Source organism: Danio rerio, chromosome 3 (assembly GCF_052040795.2).
Source record: "Danio rerio strain M-AB ecotype USA chromosome 3, GRCz13ab, whole genome shotgun sequence".
Classification (NCBI taxonomy): Eukaryota; Metazoa; Chordata; class Actinopteri; order Cypriniformes; family Danionidae; genus Danio; species Danio rerio.
In genome coordinates, this window is record NC_141023.1 from 66,329,162 (window position 1) to 66,342,500 (window position 13,339).

A 13,339-nucleotide genomic window follows, 5' to 3' on the forward strand; every position below is an offset into this window, starting at 1 on the left:
ATAGGCCGATTTTGCAGCTCTCTAGATGTAAACAGTTTAAGTTTTGAATCCATACAGCCAGTCCTTGGGTCTGGCGGGAGGACTTTTAGATTAGCTTAGCATAAGTCAAAATATCGGATTAGACCGGTAGGCTCCTGATCAAAAATGTAAAAAGGAACATTATTATTATTTTTATTCAGGAACTATAGGCTCATTTTACAGCTCTCTAGAGGTAATCAGTTCAGTTTTGAATCCGTTAACAACCGGTCTTTGGGTCTATTTGGATCACTTTTAGCTTAGCGTAAGTTAGACCATTAGCATCTTGATCTAAAATATAAAACGAAACATTGGTATTATTTTAATTTTGGAAATAGGCTCATTTTACAGCTCTTTAGAGGTAAACAGTTCAGCTTTGAATCCATTCAGCCAATCTTTGGTACTGGCGGGAGCTCTTTTAGCTTAGCTTAGCTTAAGTCATTGAATCAGATTAGACCATTAGCATCCTGGTCCAAAATGTAAAAAAAAAAGGGAACATTGTTTTATTTTATTATTATTATTATTATTTTTTAGAAATAGGCTCATTTTACAGCTCTTTAGAGGTAAACAGGTCAGTTCTTAATCTATTCAGCTGGTCTTTGGGTCTGGCGGGAGCTCTTTTAGCGTAGCTTAGCATAAGTCATTGAATCGGATTAGACCATTAGCATCTTGAAAAGAGTTTTGATTTATCCATTCAAAGCTTGACTTTAAAGACCAACATAAAATACCAACTATGCTCTCATTCTGACGTAATAATGAAGGAACATTACTGCTGTACCATGACTGAAACATGTGCAATGATATTATGCAGCACTGTTAGCTAGCTATAGTTCCTAGCCAAATTTAGCATTTTGTTTTGTTTTTCTTTGATCTTAGTACACGATGTAACTACAAAAGAGTGCTCCTGCCATACCCGGAGATCGGCTGAATGGATTCAAAGACAGTAAACAACTCTAAGAGAGCTAAAATGAGTCTGTTTCCAAAAAAAAAGGTGAGGGATCCCTTTAAATTCTGAGACGTAGTTACAGAGTCAAAGCTATATTTTTACACTGCAAAAAAAATGCTTTATCTTGTTTCTAGTCCAAATATCTAAAAATTCTTAAGCCAAGGAGCATTTTATAGAGGGGAAACATGTGTAAGAAAAGCATTTTTGCAGTGTAAATCAACGATGAAGAACAAAACAAATCTTAAAAGACTCAGTGGTGGTGATGATAAGCAACACCAGCGCAGACTAATGTATGCTGGGGTGCAGCGCTTACACTTCAAAGCAGCCAACATGACGCTCAAATGCCGGGAAAATATCTGAAAAAGCCTCTCAGTGCGACGAGGAGGCGGAATACAGATGAAGGATTTGTGTTTTTCTCCTCTTACAGATGCAGACGGGGTCTGCAGGTGCAAAAACACAAGACAAATGAGTGGGTGGGTTCAAATATCTCTTCACTGAAGACTTAAAGAGTCGCCCCGTGCGCCTGAAACATGACGGTGGTGGATTGAGCGTAAAGGAAAGGTCCGTAAAGAGATGATTTGCAGTGGAAGATCTCGACTGGGCTAAACACCAGGGGTCTGTTCTTCATACCTCACGTAAACTGTTTAACTTCATACCTCGCTTAAAGATCATTTGGCAGATCCTCAATCTTTTAATCTTGATGGTGCTTCAGACAACTTCACGAATCAGATTAAAACATCTAGACCAGGGGTGTCAAACTCAATTCCTGGAGGGCCACAGACCTGCACAGTTTAGTTCCAACCCTGCTCCAACACACTTACCTGAAGGTTTCAAACTAGCCTGAAGCACTCAATTAGTTTGATCAGGTGTGCTTAATTAGGGTTGGACCTAAACTGTGCAGGGCTGCGGCGCTCCAGGAATTGAGTTTGACATCCCTGGTTTAAATGAACTCTATTCTAGGCTTATTAAAGCATTCAAGAATCAAATCACCGGCATATTATCTGTCAAAACATGTGCAGGAATGCCATAAATGACTATTCCTAAAAATAAATAAAATATTGGCAATGTTTATTAGCATAAAGAAGTTGTACTAAGCTGGGTTGGAGCCTTTAAATGGTATGTGTTTGTATCTAAAAAGTCCACATTAATAAATGCGGTCTTTGAACCCCAATTGGGGAGGCCTTGTAACCTGAGTGTAGATTTCATAAGTTGTAGATCTCAAAGGTAAACCGCTGAGTTTTACCATTTTTGAAACCGTTCAGCCAGTCTTTGAAGAGAACTTTTAGCTTAGCTTAGCATAAATCATTGAATCCGATTAGACCATTAGCATCTCGCTCATAAATTTTAAAGGGAAAATCCATAAAAAGATGAAAATGCTTCTCGATTTAGCAATCGTTACATATTTAGATTAGAATCGAGACAAAAACAAGATTTGCATAATACACACACACACCAGCTCTCACTACCTGATAAAAGTCTTGAGGTGGATCTCGGTTGTAAGAGCAACAAATAACAACTCGACTTTTAGTTGATCATGTGTAAAAGTGCAGAAGGTGGATTTCTCTGATGGATCATCTGTTAAACTGCATCCCAAATCATCACCAATACTGCAGAAGACCTACTGGAACCAGCATGGACCAAGATTCTCACAAAAATCAATCAAGTTTGGTGAAGGAGAAGTCATGGTTTGGGGTTGCATTCAGTATGGGGGCGTAGGAGAGATCTGCAACATCAACAGCCTGAGGTATCAAGACATCTGTGCTGCCCAGTACATCACAAACCACAGCAGAGGGACAATTCTCCAGCAGGACAGCGCTCCTGCTCATACTTCAGCCTCCACATTAAAGCTCCTGAAAGCAAAGAAGGTCAAGCAGCTCCAAGATTGGCCAGCCCAGTCACCAGACATGAACATTATTAAGCATGTCTGGGGTAAAATGAAGGAGGAGGCGTTAAAGATGAACACAAAGACTCTTGATGAACTAGTTGAATGATCAAGTCATTATTTGCTGTTCCTAAAACTTGGATAGGCGACAAGTTTCAACATTTTCCTTTTTTATCTGCAAGCATAGCTTATGTTCAAACTATTTATGATATTTAAAGTGGCTGGCAATAATACATAATCTTAATAATAGGAATTAATCTGCCTCGTTTTTTTAACTGCGCAGAGCTGGAGCTGCTTAATTAGACCAACTACGTTACTGTATTTCAATACTGCTCATTAGGTGGTACTTAAAGAGACTATTTTGGTGAAAACAGTTTGAGGACCACTGAATTATTGCATTCTCCTGATTCTGTTGTGCACATTATACACTGTAAACCAGGGTTTTTCAAAGTCTAAGACAGTGGGCCTCCCTTTTGACACAACTTATCCATTGGCGCCCCCCTCCTCCCAAACAAGCACGCACACACACACACATACACACATATATATATATATATATATAGTGGTTCATCAGCTGGTCCTGTCCACGTAAATCCTAAACTCAAAAACTGATCATCATATTGTCATCTTTTGGGTTTAAGCCCTGAACTTGAAGGCTTTGAATCGGGGCGTCTTAGAAACCGATCCATTGTATTAGCAGGCATATACCTGTATTGGCGGGCTTGCCAAACAGAAGCGAATTCACAGCTATGGCCTTCTGGGTAAAAAAAGGTTTTCTTATTTTAGACGTATTATTTTTTTGCTTTGTTTAATTAAAACGTTTAAATACAATAAAAAATACATATAATAATTAAACTTAATAATTATATTTTTATTATATAATAATTTTCCTGCGCCTCCCCTGACATGCTCCGGCGCCCCCCGGGGGAGGCGCGCCTCACACTTTGAAAACCCCTGCTGTAAACAAACAAAAAAAAGCTTTTCTTACTTTAGTTTTTGTCTTGTGTCTAGTCTAAATATCTCAAACTTCTTAAATCAAGAGGCTTTTTAAAATAATCTTGTTTTTTAATTTGAAATACGATTACTCGGCTTACCCTATTGGCAGATTATTCAGCTTGTTTTAAGGAAAAACTCTTGAAAACAACACTAAATGTCTTGCTTGTCTAGAAAACGCTCCTCGCTTTAAGAAATTTGACATATTTGGTGTAACTACCCGCCGGTTATTAAACAGTCCACGCTTCCAAATACTGATGTCCACCATTTATTGAACACCGTGAAAACTAAAAGATAAACATATAAACAAACCAAATGTTTCACAAAACACAACCGAAAGGACATCAAAATAAACAAATAATATATAAAACAATTTTAGTTTACCGTGTTGGCCTGATAACCAGCTGTGGAATACGCAAAAGCACTTAACAGGTGCTTGCATTGAGATCTCACTATCCTCTGGCATACAAACTCTCGCAGGTGAAATCAATCAAATCATGTGACTTCCCACTCAAGCCAACGGGAAACAAAGCAATTAGTAACATAAACGAATACACATTCAAATTATGAAACACAAACAATTAACAAAATTAAAAGCTGACCAATCAGCGTCAGCCACATTTGGACTAGAAACAAGAGCAAAACTCTGAGTAAGAACAGCTTATTTTTTGGTTTTGCGGTGTATTGGTTGACATGACACCATCCTCTCTTATTTTTCCTCCACTTTTCTCCCATCACATGCATCAATAGCACCGGGCCTGTCCAGGAGAGCTGGTTTTAACGGAAGCTATTACTTTAAAAGAAGCCCATTTGGAGCAGGTCAACATGCATAATGGCGATCCATCTGTGATACGGGAAAGAGACGGTCAGATGAAAACTGAAAAGGCTTTTAGCTAAAATTCAAAGCCCACGTCTAACAAAAAAGCCAGCGCACCGTTCTGCCTCTCCTCAGCAGGGACAATACATCTCGTTAAATCAGAAGGATTAATGATACAAAAACACAATAAAATGTGTCTCTTAGTCGAGTTTTTGCTTTGCTTCTAGTCCAAATTTACAAATTCTTAAAAATTGCATATAATGGAGATCCGAATATACCAAGGCATAGTAGAACCTGATGTTTCGAATCACCTTAGTCACGTGACCCGGTGTTTCGAATCACCTTAGTCACGTGACCTGGTGTTTCGAATCACCTTAGTCACGTGACCTGGCGTTTCAAATCACTTTAGTCACATGATCGGATGTTTCAAATCACTTCAGTCACATGATCAGGTGTTTCGAATCACCTTAGTCACGTGACCTGGCGTTTCGAATCACCTTAGTCACGTGACCTGGCGTTTCAAATCACTTTAGTCACATGATCGGATGTTTCAAATCACTTCAGTCACATGATCAGGTGTTTCGAATCACCTTAGTCACGTGACCTGGCGTTTCGAATCACCTTAGTCACGTGACCTGATGTTTCGAATTACCTAAGTCACGTGACCTGATGTTTCGAATCACCTTAGTCACGTGACCTGATGTTTCGAATCACCTTAGTCACGTGACCTGGTGTTTCGAATCACCTTAGTCACGTGACCTGGCGTTTCGAATCACCTTAGTCACGTGACCTGGCGTTTCAAATCACTTTAGTCACATGATCGGATGTTTCAAATCACTTCAGTCACATGATCAGGTGTTTCGAATCACCTTAGTCACGTGACCTGGCGTTTCGAATCACCTTAGTCACGTGACCTGGCGTTTCAAATCACTTTAGTCACATGATCGGATGTTTCAAATCACTTCAGTCACATGATCAGGTGTTTCGAATCACCTTAGTCACGTGACCTGGCGTTTCGAATCACCTTAGTCACGTGACCTGGCGTTTCAAATCACTTTAGTCACATGATCGGATGTTTCAAATCACTTCAGTCACATGATCAGGTGTTTCGAATCACTTTAGTCACGTGACCTGGCGTTTCGAATCACCTTAGTCACGTGACCTGGCGTTTCAAATCACTTTAGTCACATGATCGGATGTTTCAAATCACCTTAGTCACGTGACCTGGCGTTTCAAATCACTTTAGTCACATGATCGGATGTTTCAAATCACCTTAGTCACGGGACCTGGCGTTTCAAATCACTTTAGTCACATGATCGGATGTTTCAAATCACTTCAGTCACATGATCAGGTGTTTCGAATCACTTTAGTCACATGATCAGGTGTTTCGAATCACCTTAGTAACATGATCAGGTGTTTCGAATCACCTTAGTAACATGACCTGGTGTTTCGAATCACCTAAGTCACGTGACCTGATGTTTCGAATCACCTTAGTCACGTAACCTGGTGTTTCGAATCACCTAAGTCACGTGACCTGATGTTTCGAATCACCTTAGTCAGGTGAACTAGTGTTTCTAATCACTTTAGTCATGTAACCTGGTGTTTCGAATCACTTTAGTTGTGTGACCTGGTGTTTCGAATAACTGTAGTCACGTGATCTGGTGTTTCGAATCCCTTTAGTCATGTGACCTGGGTGTTTCGGATTATACTTTGGTGCAGTGTTTCGAAACACTTGAACTGCGATTCAGGATCTCAACACTGTCAAAACGTCAGTTTCACATCAGCCATCCCTAGTCTCACCATATTTCGATCTTTGCTTTGTTTACCATTTTTATGTTGACCACAATTTATTTTCACCTTTATGCTCCGGTTTGCTCCTGTTTTGACCATTGCCTGTCTGACTACAGGTACTCTTATTATTAAATAACTGCACATGGATCCTCACCTCTGTTGTCAGCGTCCTTACGTTACATTGTTGGATTTATCTTTGCACAGACATGTTCACGAGCAACAGTTCTCATATCACAGATTATATATACAGCTGAAGCCCCCAGTACATTTTTTGTTCCCACTTTCTGTTTAGCGGAGACAAGATTCTCTCTAAACTCCTGAATCTGTTAAACATCATTTGGGAAATATTTAGAAAAAAAATTCACAGGAGTGCAAATAATTTTGGCTATATATCTATATTTACACAGCATTCTGAGATATTCACTAGACAAACTGTATACATACATGGTCATTGACGCCTTTGTTGTCTTCATATTTTGTCTCGATGTGGATGGAGAACTTTGGCAGGAAAGAGCACTGGAGACAAGACAAAAGTTAAAGTGTCAAAATCTGGCAAATACAAATTGCCAACACATCACACCATTATAGGTTTACACAAAACACAGAACAGCTTTTCTCTCCCAAAACTCAATTTTTTTCACAATTGACAAACATTTTCTGCTCTCTGATAATCAAAACCCTCTACTAACACTTGGCATTTCACCTTCATTTATTTTAAGTTTTCTCGTGTCACAATATTTAGCTGGAGAGTGCCTTATCTTTAGTAAAATGACACAAAGAGTTAAAATTGGTCTTAAAATGCCTCTATTATTATATATTAAAGGTTACTTTTTTGTTTTAAAGGCATCCTTAAATATTGCACACCCATATAAAGTCAGAAACACTCAATATACAGCAGCAACAGCTCTTTTCTCACAGTGTCTGATTGGTGTTACAAGTCTCTACTCTGCTCTTATTAGTCAGAAGTCTTCACTCTGCTCTGATTGGTCAAAAGTCTCCACTCTACTCTGATTGGACAGATGGCTCCACTCTTCTCTGATTGGTTAGAAGTCTTTACTCTGATTGATCAGCAGTCTCTACTCTACTCTGATTGGCCAGATGTCTAAACTCTTCTCTGACTGATCAGAAGTCCCCACTCTTGTCTGATTGGTTAGAAGTCTTTACCCTACTCTGATTGGTACGATAGCTCAACTCTACTCTGATTGGTCAGATGTCTCCACTGTTCTCTGATTGGTCAAAAGTCTCTACTCTTCTCTGATTGGTCAGATGGCTTTACTTTGCTCTAGTTGTTCAGAAGTCTCCGCTCTATTCTGATTGGTCAGATGTCTTCAGCCTTCTCTGATTAGTCAGATGTCTCCACTCTACTCTGATTGGTCCGATGGCTCTACCCTGCTCTGATTGGTCAAAAGTCTCTACTCTGATTGGTTAGATGTCTCCACTTATCTCTGATTGGTCAGATGTCTCCAGTCTACCCTAATTGTTCAGATGGCTCTACTCTGCTCTGATTGGTCAGAAGTCTCTACTCTGATTGGTCAGATGTCTCCACTTTTCTCTGACTGGTCAGATGGCTCTATTTTGCTTTGATTCGTCAGAAGTCTCTATTCTGACTGGTCAGACGTCTTCACTTCTCTGATTGGTCAGAAATCTCCACTCTACTCTGGTTGGTCAGATGTCTCCACTCTTCTCTAATTGGTCAAATGACTCTTCTCTTTTCTAGTCAAAAGTCTCCACTTTACTCTGATTGGTCAGAAGTCTCTACTATGATTGGTCAAAAGTCTCCACTTTACTCTGATTGGTCAGAAGTCTCTGCTATGATTGGTCAGAAGTCTCTACTTTACTCTGATTGGTCAGAAGTCTCTGCTATGATTGGTCAGAAGTCTCCACTTTACTCTGATTGGTCAGAAGTCTCTACTACGATTGGTCAGAAGTCTCCACTTTACTCTGATTGGTCAGAAGTCTCTGCTACGTTTGGTCAGAAGTCTCTGCTATGATTGGTCAAAAGTCTCCACTTTACTCTGATTGGTCAGAAGTCTCGGCTATGATTGGTCAAAAGTCTCCACTTTACTCTGATTAGTCAGAAGTCTCTACTTTACTCTGATTGGTCAGAAGTCTCCACTTTACTCTGATTGGTCAAAAGTCTCTACTATGATTGGTCAAAAGTCTCCACTTTACTCTGATTGGTCAAAAGTCTCCACTTTACTCTGATTGGTCAGAAGTCTCTGCTATGATTGGTCAAAAGTCTCCACTTTACTCTGATTGGTCAGAAGTCTCTGCTATGATTGGTCAAAAGTCTCCACTTTACTCTGATTGGTCAGAAGTCTCTGCTATGATTGGTCAGAAGTCTCTACTTTACTCTGATTGGTCAGAAGTCTCTGCTATGATTGGTCAGAAGTCTCCACTTTACTCTGATTGGTCAGAAGTCTCTACTACGATTGGTCAGAAGTCTCCACTTTACTCTGATTGGTCAGAAGTCTCTGCTACGATTGGTCAGAAGTCTCTGCTATGATTGGTCAAAAGTCTCCACTTTACTCTGATTGGTCAGAAGTCTCGGCTATGATTGGTCAAAAGTCTCCACTTTACTCTGATTAGTCAGAAGTCTCTACTTTACTCTGATTGGTCAGAAGTCTCCACTTTACTCTGATTGGTCAAAAGTCTCTACTATGATTGGTCAAAAGTCTCCACTTTACTCTGATTGGTCAAAAGTCTCCACTTTACTCTGATTGGTCAGAAGTCTCTGCTATGATTGGTCAAAAGTCTCCACTTTACTCTGATTGGTCAGAAGTCTCGGCTATGATTGGTCAAAAGTCTCCACTTTACTCTGATTGGTCAGAAGTCTCTGCTATGATTGGTCAGAAGTCTCTACTTTACTCTGATTGGTCAGAAGTCTCTGCTATGATTGGTCAGAAGTCTCCACTTTACTCTGATTGGTCAGAAGTCTCTACTACGATTGGTCAGAAGTCTCCACTTTACTCTGATTGGTCAGAAGTCTCTGCTACGATTGGTCAGAAGTCTCTGCTATGATTGGTCAAAAGTCTCCACTTTACTCTGATTGGTCAGAAGTCTCGGCTATGATTGGTCAAAAGTCTCCACTTTACTCTGATTGGTCAGAAGTCTCTACTTTACTCTGATTGGTCAGAAGTCTCCACTTTACTCTGATTGGTCAAAAGTCTCTACTATGATTGGTCAAAAGTCTCCACTTTACTCTGATTGGTCAAAAGTCTCCACTTTACTCTGATTGGTCAGAAGTCTCTGCTATGATTGGTCAAAAGTCTCCACTTTACTCTGATTGGTCAGAAGTCTCTGCTATGATTGGTCAAAAGTCTCCACTTTACTCTGATTGGTCAGAAGTCTCTGCTTTAATTGGTCAAAAGTCTCTACTATGATTGGTCAAAAGTCTCCACTTTACTCTGATTGGTCTCCACTCTATTCTATCCATCCATCCATCTCTTCAAGATATACATGATCTCTTCTTCTAGGGGGTCCTGGCTAAAATTGCAACACAGAAATGTTCACATAATAAATGAGCTCTTTTCTCATACGACACATACACAATAGGTTAGAAAATAAAAACAATCATAAGAACTTGCTTTCCTTAGAGTAGACGATCATAAGACTGCTTAACCTGACTGACAGTGTGCAATCATCCTATGAGACATGCATATAACACCATATAGACAAAACAAAACAATTCCTGAACATCTGTGCACAAAGAAATGATTCATTGGTAACTAAATGGTTTGGCAAAATCAGCACCCAGCCCCATTCATAAAGAGAGCGCAGGGCAGGGCGATGTGCTCCGGTACGACTGTGTTTTATGATGCTGCTGTAATAATGAGCTGTTTTCTGCCTGGGTGGATTTACAGTGCTGGAGCTGCGGCCCCTCGGAGACCCAACACACACACACACACACACACACACACACACACACACACACACACACACACACACACACTGCTGCCTGATTAGATTAAACTCTGCTCCTGCAATCGCAATGGAGATCAATAGAGGCTCAGTTACATAATGCTGGAGGAAGAGCTGCTGCTGTGGGGGAGGGGCACAGATATACTGCACAGGAGAAGAGGAGGAGGAGGAGAGAAGGAAGAAGAGGAGGAAAGAGGAAGAGAAGAAAATGATGAGAAAAAGAAAGAATATAATAAAAGAAAATTGAAAAAAGAAAAAGGAAGTAGTAGTGGAAGAATAAGAAAAGAAGATCAGTTAAAAAAGGGATGAAAGAAAGCTGCTGCTGCTGCGGGGAGGGGGAAAGCTAGAGCACAGGAGACGAGGAGGAGGACGAGGAGAGGAGAAGAGGAGGAGAAGACAACTAAAGGAAGAGGAATGAAAAGAAAAAAAGACAAAAATGAAGATGAAGCAGAAAAAAAGAGAAAAAGTTTAAGAAAATATAAAATTTGAAGAAAAATTAAAAGAAAAAGAAAAGAGAAAAAGAAAAATCTGTCTATCCATCTACGTCTATCCATCTATGTCTATCCATCTATCCATCTGTCTATCCATTTACATCAATCCATCTATCCATCTGTCTATCCATCTACGTCTATCCATCTATGTCTATCCATCTATATCCATCCATCTATCTCTATGCACCTATGTTTATCCATCTATCTCTATCCATCTATGTCTCTTCATCTATCCATCTCCGTCTATCCATCTATCTCTATCCATCTATGTCTCTCCATCTATCCATCTCCGTCTATCCATCTATCTCTATCCATCTACGTCTCTCCATCTATCCATCTATGTCTATCAATCTATCCATCTTTGTCTATCCATCTATGTCTATTAATCTATCAATCTTTGTCTATCCATCTATCTATCTACGTCTATCCATCTATCCATGTCTATCCATCTACATCTATCCATCTATGTCTATCCATCTATATGTCTATCCATCTACATCTATCCATCTACGTCCATCCATCTATCCATGTCTATCCATCTATGTCTATGCATCTATGTCTATAAATCCATGTCTATCCACCTGTCTATCCATCCCACCAATCATCCACCCATCTGTGTCTATCCACCCACCCATCTATCGTCCGTCTGTCCGTCTGTCTGTCATTCAGTCAGTCTGTCTATCTATCTAGGTGTATGCTAGCTCAATTGCAGGAATGTGCCCTGAGAGTGATGTTAGCATGTTGCTAAGCTAAGCGGTGTGCCTAACGCCCCATTCACACGAGGCTTCAGCATCAACGCTTGACTGAGGGCGTGTCTGAAGTTGGGGCTAACCCGATCGTCATATCAGCGTCAGCCAATGAAATTTAGACAGCAATAGGCCACTGTCTAGCTGGTGTATTTGCATACAGCGATCTGATTGGCTGACGCTTCCGTTGGTGCTTGAAAAGTTTAGCTAGTCCCAGCTTCTGCAGCAAGCAATGCCACTGAAGTAACGCCGATGGATCCACAATGCAGCTTGGCAACGCCTGACGTCACCCATTTAAAGTAAATGGGAAGTGTTGAAGCGTTGAAAAATGCTGTCTAGATAGGCGACTCACTAGGTTTTACACAATATTGATAATAAGGGTTGATTCATGTAGGACTGATGCTGTTCAGAGAGTGTCTGGCTTATACACAGTCAGACTCATTATCAGTATTGTATTTTAATCCGCTGTATGCTAATCATACGCCACACACAACTCCAATATAATGACGGCTTTCAAAGCGTAAGATACATTTGGCCGTCACACACGTGTGTTATAGATGTTGTTCTCCTAATGAAATGAAATGACTGTAAGTGGAATGGATTGCAGGAGTCTGTTTTTGGCGCGCGGAGCTGTGAACGCCCACGGGTTCTGCAGTCTGGGTGCCAGCAGTGGGCTTCACTCTCGTTCATTTTCTCCACAGAGATTTGATCAGATTCTTCAGCTACGACTTACAAGACAAGAACAAAACAAACCAGCTCAAAGACCACATCACCAACTTTCCATCTGTCTGTCTGTCTGTCCATCCACCCATCCATCCGTTTATCCATCCAACCAACCATCCATCCATCTATTTGCCTGTCTATCCATCCATAACCTATCCATCCATACATTTCTCTGTGCCCATCCATCCATCCATCCATCCATCCATCCATCCATCCATCCATCCATCCATCCATCCATCCATCCATCCATCTATCTATCTATCTATCTATCTATCTATCTATCTATCTATCTATCTATCTATCTATCTATCTATCTATCTATCTATCTATCTATCTATCATCTATCTTTCCATACATTCATCCATTTCTCTGTGTCCATCCATCCATCTGTCTATTCATCCATCCATCCATCCATCAATCATCCATCCATCAATCATCCATCCATCCATCCATCCGTCCATCCATCCATCACTCAATCCATCCATCAATCTGGATTCATCCATCCATCCATTCATGTCTATCTACCCATCCGTCCATCAATTAATCAATCCATCCATCTGTCTGTCTACCTATCCACCCATCTATATGTCTATCCATTCATGCACCCATCTATCCATCTATCCATCGGTCCATCCATCCATCTATCCATCCATCCATCCATCCATCCATCCGTCTGTCTATCCATTCACATGTCTATCCATCCATCTGCATTCATCCATCCATGTCTATCCATCCATCCTTCAACCAATACATCCAATACAACCATTCATCATCCATCTGTGTCTGTCTAATAATCCATCCCTCCATGTCTATCCATCAATCCACCCATCCATCCATCATCTATTCATTTGTCGATCCATTCATCTATCAGTGTCTATCCATCCATCCATCCAGGCAACTGCACAATTAAATCATCACGATTGTTATTTAGAGGCTCTGCCGGCTCGGGATGTCGACAGAAGCATATGAATGAAGGTCTTAAAGGTTTATTTTACATCAGAAAAACAAAAAAAT

General features: G+C 40.4%; 1 protein-coding gene across 9 annotated transcripts in view; it reads right to left on the reverse strand.

Annotated features, from left to right (window-relative positions):
* The window catches only part of pitpnc1a (phosphatidylinositol transfer protein cytoplasmic 1a), a 145,122-nt gene that overhangs the window by 24,645 nt on the left and 107,138 nt on the right, over positions 1 to 13,339 (reverse strand). For all 9 annotated transcript variants that reach the window (XR_015481484.1, XR_015481482.1, XR_015481483.1 and 6 more), the window contains exon 4: positions 6,889 to 6,960. The gene's annotated coding sequence lies outside the window, so the exon portion shown is untranslated. The remainder of the gene's footprint in view (positions 1 to 6,888; positions 6,961 to 13,339) is intronic.